At 49.2% G+C, this 13538-nt stretch overlaps 1 pseudogene; it reads left to right on the forward strand.

The window, feature by feature from the left end:
• The first annotated feature begins 6939 nt into the window (after window positions 1-6939).
• Window positions 6940-7148, forward strand: LOC125086678 (small nuclear ribonucleoprotein G-like; annotated as a pseudogene).
• The last annotated feature ends 6390 nt before the right edge of the window (window positions 7149-13538 follow it).

A 13538-nucleotide genomic window follows, 5' to 3' on the forward strand; every position in this document is an offset into this window, starting at 1 on the left:
CTCGATCTCATGACTCCAAGATGAAATCAAGGGTCAGATGCTTCCACCAACAGAGCACCCAGGCACCCCTCCACTCTTCGGTATTTATCCAAGTGAAGAGGAAACTCAAGTTCACACAAAAGTCTGTACAAGGATGTCTGTTGTGGCTTCATTCATAATTGCCAAGAACTGGAAATAAGCCAAATGTCCTTCAGCTGGTGAACAGATGAATTATGGTACATCCTTACAAGGGGAAACTCCCCAGTGACACAAGGAAGTGAACTGTGGATACGTACAATCGCGAGAATCTCAAATGCATTATGGTTAAGCGAAAGAAGCCAGACTAAAAAGCTATGTATTGTATCATCCCACGTGTAGACCATTCAGGACTGGGGACTAGGCAAACCTACCCGTGATTGTGGGGGGCTGGGGTAAGGGGAAGAGTTGGCAACACAAAGCAAATTCTGGGAGGTGATTGTGGTGGTGGTCTCCCTGTTGTATGTATTTGTCAAAAGTAATAGAACCGCACTCTATAAAGGGTAAACTTTATTGCATGATAATTATACTTCGACTAAATGTATTTCATTTCATTTAATGGTGTTTTGGCAGGGAGAAAAAGTATGTACCCGAGCTCATTCGGTAGTCTACCTGAAAACATTCCATATGCATTTTATTTATTTATTTTTATTTTTATTTTTTAAAAGATTTTATTTATTTATTTGACAGAGAGAGACTCAGCGAGAGAGGGAACACAAAAGCAGGGGGGGAGTGGGAGAGGGAGAAGCAGGCTTCCCACTGAGCAGAGAGCCTGATGTGGGGCTCGATCCCAGGACCCCGGGATCATGACCTGAGCTGAAGGCAAGGCGCTTAACAACTGAGCCACCCAGGTGCCTCTCCTTATGCAATTTTGAAAGTTCTTTCATAACCTCTAGTTAGTTTTACTACACTTTTCTATTAAAAGGCGTTATATGGAATAATACGATGTATCATAGAATTTAGAAATACTGCTTTGTCGCTCTCTCATTTTATGAAACTATTTGATCCAAATTACTCCTTTGGTATTGTTATTCTTGTTTTTACTGCTGGGACCGTTGGAGAACTTTCATCAGAGCTACTTGAAAACAAGCTATTTGTTTGCATCATGCAAGATGCTCTCCCTGGAAATGTCACCCCCAGAAACCCACCAACTATTTGTGACCTTCACCTGTTGTGTAAATTATTAATTTTTACTAGGAAAATATAAAATGGACAATGTAGAGAGGGAATACAAGGAAACTCCACATTCTCGTCCCTCAAAATTAGCAATTATCAAGCTTTTGGCACACTTGCCTAATCTATTCTTTCTGTTATTAAGTGTTTGAAACTCCAGAATTCACATCTCTTCAACTCTACATTTCTAACATATGGATTTTTTATTTTTTTTTCAAAACCACACTGGGCATGTGCATGGCTCCGTGGGTTAGGGCCTCTGCCTTCAGCTCAGGTCATGATCCCAGGGTCCTGGGATCCAGCCCCGCATCGGGCTCTCTGCTCAGCAGGGAGCCTGCTTCCCTTCCTCTCTCTCTGCCTGCCTCTCTGCCTACTTGAGATCTCTGTCTGTCAAAAAAATAAGTAAACTCTTAAAAAAAAACCCACACTGACATTATGATGACTAAAATAATAATAATAATAATAATAATAATAATTCTCTGGTGTTGTCTGACATCTAGTCCATTGCTTTCCAGATTTTCCAAGGGTCCCAAGAATGTCTTTTTATACAGTTTGCTCATTTGAATCTGGATCTGGTTAAGTCCACACACTTTTTTTTTTCTTTGAGAGAGAGGGTGAGCGAAAGAGAGCATGGGGTGGGGGTGGAGGTACTGAGAGGGGCAGAGGGAGAGGGCGAAGCAGACTCCCCGCTGAGCAGGGAGCCCGACTCTGGGCTCAGTCCCAGGACCCTGGGATCATGACCTGAGCCAAAGTCAGACACTTAATCAACTGAGCCACAGGCACTCCGAGTCCACAGGCTTTTACTTTTTTAAGAATTTATTTGGAGGGTGTCTGGGTGGCTCAGTGGGTTAAGCCTCTGCCTTCGGCACAGGTCATGATCTCAGGGTCCTGGGATCGAGTCCCGCATCAGGCTCTCTGCTCCGCAGGGAGCCTGCTTCCTCCTCTCTCTCTCTGCCTGCCTCTCTGCCTACTTGTGATCTCTGTCAAATAAATAAATAAAATATTTTTTAAAAAAAGAACTTATTTGGAGGTGATGGATATTCTTTTTTTTTTTTAAGATTTTATTTATTTATTTGACAGACAGAGATCACAAGTAGGCAGAGAGGCAGGCAGAGAGAGAGGGGGAAGCAGGCTCCCTGCTGAGCAGAGAGCCTGATGTGGGGCTCCATCCCAGGACCCTGAGACATGACCTGAGCTGAAGGCAGAGGCTTAACCCACTGAGCCACCCAGGTGCCTTGGATATTCTTTTTTTAAGGTTATTTATTTGTGTATTTGTTTACTTATTTAAGTAATCTCTACACCCAACATGGGGCTCAAACTCACAACCCTGAGATCAAGCGTCTCGTTTTCCTCTGGTGAGTCAGCCAGGCACCCCAAGTCCACACTCTCTTAATCTAGAGTATTCCTTGCTCTCACCCTTCTTCATACTATTACCTTGTTGAAGAAACCAGCTCAGTTATCCCGTACAACGTCCCCTATTCCAGATTTGTCTGTTTTGTGCCTTTGCGATGGTACTGAACTTGTTCCTTTATCCTCAGTATTTCCTGTGAACACAAAGTTAGGTCTAAAGTCTTGATTAGACTCAGGTTTAAGTTTCCTATTGGACCTTTCAGGGGTGCTCAGTGGCGGTGCTAAGTACTTCACCTCTCGTGTCCCCGGAAGGCACATAACTGTCAGGTTGTTCCATTCTTAGTGATGCCAATACTGATCTATGGCTCCGGTTGGTAATCACCTGAAGCCTCCGTTATAAAGGCGCCCACCAACTTTTCATTTACACCATGATTTTAAAAATAACCCAATCCTCTTCATGCACAGAAAAATGTGGAAATGCAAGGAGGAGAAAATAATCCTTCATGTTTCCGCCACTGAAAACCATGACAAATGCTGCCTTCTAAGATAATTTCTTTCTATTTAGTGCATTCCTTTTTCCTTGCTGTGGTCATACTGATGTAAAATTTTATATTCCACAGGAACAGTTTCAGGCATTACTAAGCTTTATGAATGTTACTTTAATTGCTGTGGTGTACTAACTGTCAGCGTTGTTAAAACCTCTGAGCCTGAGTAGGGTAAGGCTGGCAGGCAATAGGGAAGCAGCTTGATTTCTACAAGGCTGGGGGTTGGAGGGGTGCGAGGTGAGGGGTGACAACGGAGAGTTTTGCTGTCGTCTTGAGTAGCGCTCACTCCTGCCCAGGCCCTCAGGCTTTGGAGCTTCACCCCCCGGGACTCACTCACTCATGGAGAGAAGTGCCCTTTGACTCTGACACCTGGGTCTTGAAACCATCCCATATAAAAGCACAAACCAGGGCACCTGGGTGGCTCAGTCAGTTAAACAGCCACCTTTGGCTTGGGTCATGATCCCAGGGTCCTGGAATCGAGTCCTGCATCAGGCTCCTGCTCAGTGGAAACCCTGCTTCTCTCTCTCCCTCTGCCTGCTGCTCTGCCTACTTGAGCTCTCTATCTCTCTGTCAAATAAATAAATAAAATCTTAAAAAAAAAAAAAAAACCACAAACAAGGAATATTTATTGCGGTATTGTTTTTTTTTTTTTTAAAGATCTTATTTGTTTATTTGACAGACAGAGATCACAAGTAGGCAGAGAGGCAGGCAGAGAGATAGAGGGGGAAGCAGGCTTCCTGCTGAGCAGAGAAACCTATGCGGGGCTCGATCCCAGGACGCTGGGATCATTACCTGAGCTGAAGACAGAGGCTTTAACCCACTGAGCACCCAGGTACCCCTGCAGTATTGGTTTTAATAGCAACAACTTAGTGTCCAACCATGGAACAAATGAAAAAATAAATAACAATAGAAATTATAAAGTTATTTTTAAAATGTGTATGGAGTGGTTTTCAGATAATGACCACAGATGGAATATACACCCAGACCTTTTCTTTGTCAAATGAATTTATTTCAACAATATTAGTTGAAATATAATTATCATACACTCATGCTCCATGTGCAGGAGCAGACTGTGGGAAGATCCAAGGTTGGAGGGCAGCAGGAAAGAGAGGGACTAGCAAGCAGAGGGTTTTAGAGGGAGGCTTGGTCAGATCAGTGAATGTGGAGTCTAGGAACTGAGAGGGAACCAGGTGTGGATGGGCTTGGTGAATAAGGATGACAGTGCCACCACCTCGGATCAGTCCTTCAGGTGCCATAACAGAGTACCATAGACTGGGTGTATTATCAACCACAGAATTTTAATTCTCACCCGTTCTGGATGCTCGGAAGTCCAGGATCAAGGCAGCAGCAGACTTGCTGTCTGGTGAGAGCCCACTTCCTGGTTCACAGACCGCCATCTTGCTGGGTGCTCCCACTGGGGAAGGGAAAGCCAACTCTTTGAGGTTTCTTTTATAAGGACACTAATCCCATTTATGAGGACTCTACCCTCATGACCTAATTACCTCTCAAAGGCCACACTTGCTTTTTTTTTTTTTTAAGTAATCTCTACACCCAATGTAGGGCTTGAACTCAAGAGTTGCATTCTCCACCAACTGAACCAGACTGGCACCCCCCCACTTCCTATCCCATCTCACTGGGGATTGGGTTTCAACATATGAATTTTGGTGAAAGGGGCACAAACATTCAGTTTATTTTATTTTATAAAAAGATTTCATTTATTTATTTAACAGAGAGAGAGAGAGAAAGAGATATCACAAGTAGGCAGAAAGGCAGGCAGAGAGAGAGGGGGAAGCAGGCTCCCCGCTGAACAGAGAGCCTGATGGAGGGCTCAATTCCAGGACCCTGGGATCATGACCGGAGCTAAAGGCAGAGGCCTAACCCACTGAGCCACCCAGGCGCCCCAAACATTCGGTTTATAGCACTAGCTAAGTGAGTGCTAGCTTATGCAGGAAGCAGAACAGTTTGCTCTTTGCCACTCTCCCCAAAACATTTGTGGGTCCCCTTCGTTCCATCTTTTTACAAAACCCAGTGTTCGAAATGCAATGCTCATAATGGTGGGAACTGTGGTTTAGTTTCTGTGGTATTGGACTCAGGTTGCCAGCTATCTGAACCTATTTTTTTTTTTTTTGGAGTACACTATTATATTATACTACTATATTGTTTGATTTGTTTTTATAATGAGTAGATATTATTTTATTTATTTGTATAAAGGGGGTACTGGTGTTTGCCTGATCTGCCGTGTCCCCATCATATACATATTTGTTTTCGAACATATACGTATATTTATACACATACACACACATGAAAAGGCAGGGCCACCAGCCCCAAACAACTAATGGGGATCCCCTAGGAGTAGGAGAGAAAGTGGATTGGTTGGTTATCTTGTCTGAGGTTATTATGTCTGAGGCCTTTTATTCTTTCCTTTCTGTTTGAATATTTTTCTAGAAGGACATATTTCGTTCAGGATTAAAGTAAACTAAGATAAATGTTTCTACCCATTAATCCCTACTCTGCAAACTGGGGCTGCACACAGGAATCTCCTGGGGAAAGAACATTTTCAAAATAGTAAGACCCAGGGGCACCTGGGTGGCTATCAGGAGAGCATGTTACTCTTGATCTTCCAGTGGTGAGCTTCCTTACTCAAAAAATTAAAAAAAAAAAAGAAACAAAACAAAACCCCACACAAGGCCAAACCCCACACAAGGCCAGACCCCACCCATAGCCTTTTGTAAAACTCCCCGGAGCAATGGAATGTGCAGCCAAGCTTGAAACCACTGAATTAGATCTAATAATTCCATTTTTAGTAATTTAGCCTAAAAAGTCAGACGAGGACAAAGTTTCAAGGACTTTGATTACCATATTATTATGATATATTTTAAAGGTTATAAACCCAAGCCTCTTGTTCTCCAATGGAATACTCCACATACTTTAAAAATCATGTTTTGAAGACTAGGATGGAAAATCATGTATGGTGTGATCGTGTAATATTTATAGCAGAAAATGTTAATGATTCAAAGTCCCTGGGGGCACCTGAATGGCTGGTGAAGTCCGAGACTCTTGATATTGGAGTTGTGGGTTCAAGCTCTCATTGGGTATAGAGAGTACTTAAAAAACAAATCTTTAAAAAAATAAAGAAAAAATAAAAAAAATTTTAAAACATTTAAAAAGGAAAAAGATAGGGTGCTTGGGTGATTCAATAGGTTAAGGGTCTGCCTTTGGCTGGGATCATGATCCTGGGGTCATGGGATGGGGCCAACACAGTGGGCTTCCGCTCAGTGGGGAGTCTGCTTCTCTTTCTTCCTCTGCTCCTTCCCCCGATTGTGCTGGTGTGCTCTCTCTCTCTCTCTCTCTCTGTCAAATAAATAAATAAAATCTTTTAAAAAAAGAGAGAGAAAGAAAGAAAGATAGTCCCTGGGATATGAGATGGTGAGCTATTTGTATTTTTGCTTTTCTCTTTTTCATTATTTTCTAATTGTCCGACAATGACCATGCATTATTTTTAACAGGGATGAGAAATGGTAAAACAAAAAAACTCGTGCTATGTTGTCAGGTTTTTTAAAAGATTTTATTTATTTATTTATCTACCTATCTATATATAACGTGGGAGTGGGGGCAGGGGGAGGGGCAGAGGGAAAGAGAGAATCTCAAGCAGATTCCCTGCTCAGGGTGAAGCCCCCCTCCGAACCCAGCCCCAGCTCCCTGAGATCATGACCTCCACGGAAATCAAGAGTCAGATACTTAACCCACTGGGCACCACCCAGGAACCCCTATGCAGTCCTTTTAAGAAATACAAGGAGACCAGGAGGGACGCCATGAATTCCGTTTGGCGACATCTTTGGGCTCCCAAATAAACACCATGAACCAAGCTCCCCTTCCCGAGTTGAAAACATTTATGGACAAGAAATTATCATGGACATTGAATGGTGTTGGGGGTTTGATACCTTTATGAATCCTGTGTCAGATGAGTGTGGGGAGATGGGAGCTAGCGAGCAGCAGAATAATATTTGAATGGTGGGAATACAAAGAAATAGTCTTATCATGTTACAAGCTTTGAAGGGAACGTAAACCATGAGTGTATTCAGAGGAAAAACCAACTCCTTCCACATGTCCCCTCTCCATAACACCTGTTTCACTACAACATACAAATCAGGTCATGTGCATTTTCTACGGAACGTTTTTGTTTAAATAAACTTTTGTAATAGTCAAAAGAAAAAAAGAGAAGAGAAAGGAAAGAAAAAAGAAAAGAAGAGAAAAGAACTACAAAGTGAAACCGGCAACCTAGAAAAAGAACTTGGTCACAACCTCCTTTCCAGACACGGGGCCCTAAATTATTCTGCCTTCAGACATCCCGCCTCCAGACCTCTTTTTCTCACCCTTTGTAGCTCTTCGGCCCCATGCTCCCCCCTTTTCCATCCTCCCCAGAGCCAGGACACTCTTCTTCAGAGAGTCATCCCCTGACACACCCCAAACCCACTGAGATGGAGGAGGGGGCGAGGAGTAGAGGGTTTTGTGCCCAGGGAGGCCGTCCAGGATTACAGTGCCAGCTCTCTCTGCCCGGCGTGCCGCCTGGGGGACGCGGTCCCCGTGTGCCCGTGTCGGGGAGGGGACCCGCTTTCGTGTGCGCGGAGCTTCCGGCCCCCTCGGTCCCGTCCGGGAGTCGGGGCTCCCCGCGCCCTCCGTCACGCGTCGCAGTCGGGCTTCCCCGCCGAGGGCCACGGGGTCCGAGGACGGCCGCCCCGCCACCCCGCGGGTCCCGAGCGCCGCAGGCTCGCAGCCCTGCAGCCCGGCTCTGGGGCAACCGGGGCGCCTGCGGCGCTGCGGCCAGAGGCGACCGAGGACGCGGCGCGCCCGCTCCTTCCGGGCTGCTGAGGCCAGGCGCCCGGGCGTCTCTGGTCCTCGGGCTCCGCCCCGCGGCCACCGTGCCGGCTGCAGCCGATCGCCGGGCTGGGCGACGCGGCTCTGGTTCCCCCGGGCTCCCGCGACGCCGACGGCCAGCACGCGCCCCGGCCACCCGCCGGCCGCGGCCATCCGGTGTCCGTGCCAGCGCGCGCGCTCAAAGGGATGCCCGGGAGCACCTGCCCATTTCTGCCCCCTCGACCTTCCCCTTTGTCCGCCCGGACTTCCCAGCCTTGAGAACTGTCTGGCGGGTTTGGACCAGGTTTCCCCGGGTCGTGTGAGGTGGGGGGATTGCAGTTCCCACGGCCCTGGGGGCTCCCTAACTGGAGAAAGGATCCGTCCGCTCACGGACAAAAGGATGCTGCCTTCTATCTCAGAGACTGACAGTGAGGGCACCCCAGAGTTGGGGGGGTTTGCCCCCTCTCCCTTGACCAATGTGTGAACCCCCTCACCATTTGGAGGAGATGCTTTGCATTTTTCTTGGCAAAAGTATTGGGAAACTTAGGGCAGCAACTGGCATCTTCACACCCCCACTCTGAACTCTGCTCCCCTCTCTCAGGGAGCACCTACTGCTGCAAGGGGGTGGGGGTGGGGCTCTGGGAGTGGGGGCCCCAGAGCCAATGGTGACACAAGCCACAGTTGCCTGGTGCTCCATTGCTGGGACAAGGCTGAGTCCCACAGTCTCCTTTGATGAAGGAGAGAAAAACCCAAGAAGGAGCTGGGCTGTTGTTATGATGCTCACTCTGCAAAGGGGAAACTGGAAGGGAAGAAACTGCAGAGCCAGGCCCTGAACTCAGGTCTCCTGGCTCTTAGTCCAGTGCTCTTCCCTGCCCACCCTGCCTGGCAGGTGGCAGAAGGGAAGTGTGGTGGCCTCTGGTGGCCCAGCTAGGAGGAGAGAGCCTACCCTGTGCCTGAATGCCATGCTGAAGGACAGAGAAGGGAGACAGGACCAATGATACCTGTCTTCCCCACCTCCTGCCTTCGCTAGCTCTCCCCAGGGATCCTTGGTGAGTCACCTTCCCACACCAGACAAGCTGGCCCTGGCCCAGCTTCCTTCTTGTCCCCAATCTCATCCCAAATCTAATCCCTCCCAGGAGGCCACAAGAGGACTCTCCCTGCCATACCCTTCAGGAGCACTACGCAGGCCTGTCCTTAACATTTGGATCGCCCAGGACGGGAGTAGAACATGGGCCCGTAAATCGTATACTAAATACTTAAAGATGACAAGCAGATCTAACAGCTTAAAATATGTTTTGTCTTCCAGCCTTCACAGAATATAACTTCATTATGACCGGGAAAGGCTAGTTGGAATTTAGGATTCTCACACTCCCTTGAGCTCCTCGCCAGTGTAGGAAGAACGGGCTCTTGGCTAATGGCTGACCCCCACATCTGTCATGCATTAGAAGGGGGTAAACACAGTGGTGGGCGCAGTCCATCCTTGACAGGGTGTCCCTGGGAAAGATCTAGAAGCTGATTAGGAATTCTAGAGTCCCAGGTACCCAGAATGTTATCTGTGAAGGGTCCATAGCTCATTCCCTCAGCCCCTCAGATCCTAGTCCCGTGAAGTACAGTCATGGTTCCCGTTCCAGTGTGTGATAGTTCTGGGGGCTGCAGAAGCAGGACGGGTGTTAGTAGAGACCCAGGGGAAAATTTGCTTCTCCTGGCTATGTGGGGGGGGGGATGTCCTGCACCAGCTGTCCTCCGCCAGCAGTTACCTGGCAGGGAGGAAGCAAAGGGGGCTGACCGCTCCCCCCAGCCCACCTGGGCAGTTGCTAGGAGTGGTTGGGGACACCTGGGTCTCCTAAAGAAGGGGTTTCCTGACTCTGTGTTCTCCGAAAAGCCTAGGAGGCCAGTGATAGAGTGCACCGGCAGTCTGCGGGAATGTGGGCAGGACGGCGTCTAGACTGTCATTTATCACTGCTGACCCGCGCCCCCGGCCACTGCCAGATTCTTGGGGGGGGCCTATGCTCTGAGCGGACAGTGGGTAAAGCCTTCTGCGGGGTGAGCTCAGGTTGTGCCTGAATTGGTCCTTTCAAGAGACCCAGGCGCCCTCTTGAGGATGCTTGAAGAATTTCACCATCTTGGTCCTGGGCTAACAGAAGCCAACTCTCAGCCCCATTCCCTCCCTTTCCTGCTCCTGCCTGACCTTCTGATTTCCTCTTCCATCTAACCTTTCCCATGACCCGACCCATCCAGCATTTTGAGAGACCCCTCATATTAGGAACCAGGAGGACCCAGCATCCTCAGGGTCCTGGTATCATGGGACAAAGTGACGATGGTTGGGACTTACCTGTGGTTGCTGAAGATGCTTCCAGCTCCCTAGTGTGTAAGGAGGGAGTCCTTTCTTTACACTGAGGATTTTAAAAAAAGATTTTATTTATTTTTTCGACAGAGAGAGACACAGTGAAGGAGGAAACACAGGCAAGGTGAGTGGGAGAGGGAGAAGCGGTCTTCCTGCCGAGCAGGGAGCCCAATGTGGGGCTCGATTCCAGGATCTGGGATCATGACCTGAGCTGAAGGCGGACGCTTAATGACTGAGCCACCCAGATGCCCCAACACTGAGGATTTTGTACCATGGCGTTGGTCAGGAGCTGTGGGTGCCCACCACTGCTCCCATGGCTTGCCTTTCTTCTGCTGCACAGTGTTGGGGAGGGAGATCCCACGCCATCCATCTCAGACATGCCCTCAGGCGAAGCAGGGAGGTGGGTGCTGGCCTGTTGGCTTCCTTCCGCAGTGAACACCCACTCCGGCTTCAGGGGGACCAGGCCCTCACCCTGATCTCAAGGAGGGGATGTGAGGTGTCCATGAGAACAACAGAACCCAGCATTTAATAAATGCATTGAGCCCCATGCACCAAACTCTAGCACAGCTTCTAGAAGCATAGGGCCGTGTCCCTCAAATGTCCCTAGGATGACCCCAGCCCCTCTTTAAAGTGCCTGTCCGAAGAATTCAGTGTTTGCTCTGGCAAACACCTGCTGATAGGCCCCCAATTTGCCTTTCTTAGAGCATTTCCCTAAAAGGGCTTACAATTATGACTCCTTCCTTTGTCCCCTTGAGGTATACCTGTATCTCCTGCAATGCAGGAGTGTCTTTCTCAAGGACCTGAAAGCCATTCCTTTGAAATGTGATCGTCGGGAAGGACAGGGCCTGTCTCCGGGTCTCTGTGGGAGGATAGAATCTGGACTTTGATCATCGCCAGCTAGCAGGCAAGCCTGGCCTAATTGCATTTATCCTGGCCAATCCTTTCATTTTGCACTTCTCTGACTACTGGACCCCCCCCCCCCCCCCCCGCCCCACTGCTCGCCCCTCCCTCCTCCCTCTAAAAACCCAGTCACCTCTGCGCAGGTCGAAAGAAGCTCAGCTCTTCCCCCCACTGTCAGTGGTTACTGAATAAAATCTGTTTTCACCCCTTTAATGTCTGGCTGTGCTTATCTTTGACACCTAGCTCCCTGGCTGGCTCAGCAGTCTTCCACTTCTCTGGTTTATTATAAACACATATGCCCACACCCCCAAACCACCCTTTATTCAGAAGATCCGGGAAATTTGGAGGTTATAAGTGTTCTTGGCCTTTTTGCCCCTGGCAATCCAGGTGTCGCCATCAGCTCTTCAATAGCTAAATTTAAAAAGACCATTTTTTCCTCTCTCTGGATGGAGAGGTTGGGGTCGGAGGGCCCAAAGTGGGTGAGGTGAGGACTGACCGCCTCCTGTCCGCCTCCCTCTCCCTCTGCCACCTTGCTGGGCCCCAGTGTTTCTCAGCTTCTCAAGCTCTGACCCTTACTCCCCCAGGGAGGTAGGTCCCTGGCTTTACAGACCAGGTACATTCTGCCTCTCACCTTTCCCAAGCTGAGATGCAGCACCATCTCCTCCCCTTTGCCTAAGGACCACCATATCCTCCAACCAAGGCTGAGGTCCAGGTCTGTGGGGGGCTGCCCCAAGCCCCGTGGTGAGCCGTGCTCCCATGTGTCACCAGACAAGACTGAAATACGCTTGAGAATGGGGTCCACCATTCCCTCCTCAGACCAGACCGGAGCACCCCCACACCTGTCTTCCCGGAGGCTGAAAGGCGGCCACTGTCCTCTGTACCCACAGCTGCTGTGGGCCCTGCACAGACTGTCCACAGAGCACAGCCGAGGGCCCGAGCTTCAGACTCCCCTCAGTCTGGCCCGAGCGCCCTGTCAGTGGGGACCTACCAAATCTGGGCCAGAGGGAGGGGGTTTCTTTCTTTTTTTTTTTTTTTTAAGATTTTATTTATTTATTTGACAGACAGAGATCACAAGTAGGCATAGAGAGAGAGAGTGGAGGAAGAAGGCTTCTTGCTGAGCAGAGAGCCCGATGCGGGGCTCGATCCCAGGACCCTGAGATCATGACCTGAGCCACCCAGGCGCCCCAGGGAGGGGGTTTCTAAGAAGACGACAGTCCTCGGCAGGGAAGGGAGCAAAACCGATCTGACTGTCTTCCTGCCAGTGAGTTGGCACCTGAGGATAGGGGAGGATGCTGGTCAGGCCACAGAGGGCCCGATTTCCGCGGGCAAAGAAGTTGAAAAATAACTCTGGAATTTGGTCTGTTGGAAACTCTAGTTCTTAAAATATGTGCAAGTGGAACGTGCGCTGGCCGGTCAGGTGCTGTGTTGCCCAGAGTGGAAAGGGTGGGGAGGAGGGCAGCGGACTGTGTATTTTAAGAAACCTCAGTGTGTGCCTGCATTGGCTTTTTTTTGGAACGGGTTGAGGTTCTCTCTGGTACGTGGTGTCAGGATGAGTGTATTTGTTTCAACTTTCAAACCCTCCAGAAATAAACTGGAAATGGGGGGAGGGGAGAAAAGGAGTAGGGTTGGAAGGGCTGCCATAGTTCAGGGGTCCCCCCTGTTCCTGCCACACACCCCCACCCAGAGAAAAGTGTGACTTGCTCTGGGCACATCCATCAAACCAGAGCAGGGCCTGGGGGCCTGTCGTTTTAGCGGGACAGGGTGAGGGGCTAAGGGACAGCTGATGATATCGGGAGCTTGGGCCACTTCCCGTACATGCTCCTCTGACATAAGAGAAGCCAAATGAACTGAAGGGAAATCACGTGACTGAGACCACACAGCTGTGGCAACAGCTGGGATTTGGACTCACCTTTGGTTTGGAGGGTAGGTGGGGAGCAGAACGTGTTCTCTGGTCCTTTCTAACCCTGTGCCCCACTCCCGCCTCTCCTTGGACACTCATCAGTCTGGGGTGGGAGGAGACCTGACCACGGATGCCGGGCGTGGGGATCAGCCCTCTATGCCAGAGGGGGACGGGGTCTGCGCAGTTTTCAGCCTGGTTGAAGAGTGTAGGTTTTCCTTTAGGTACTCAGAAGCAATGGACGTTATTTGAAACAGTCCCCCTCCTCTTTTAACATATCACCCTAAAAGTCAGCATCAGAACAGAAGTGCCCCAGGGGGCCTCAAGGCGATAATCCAGGCAAGCGTTGCTAAAGGCCCAGCCTAAACCAGGGACAATCCAGAGAAGGAGCCAGAGCTGAGAAATCTGAGACAGAATGGATAGGATGTGAGGACTAAGCAAGAGAGAAGACATGGGATGT

Source organism: Lutra lutra, chromosome 16 (genome assembly GCF_902655055.1).
Source record: "Lutra lutra chromosome 16, mLutLut1.2, whole genome shotgun sequence".
NCBI classification, from domain to species: Eukaryota; Metazoa; Chordata; class Mammalia; order Carnivora; family Mustelidae; genus Lutra; species Lutra lutra.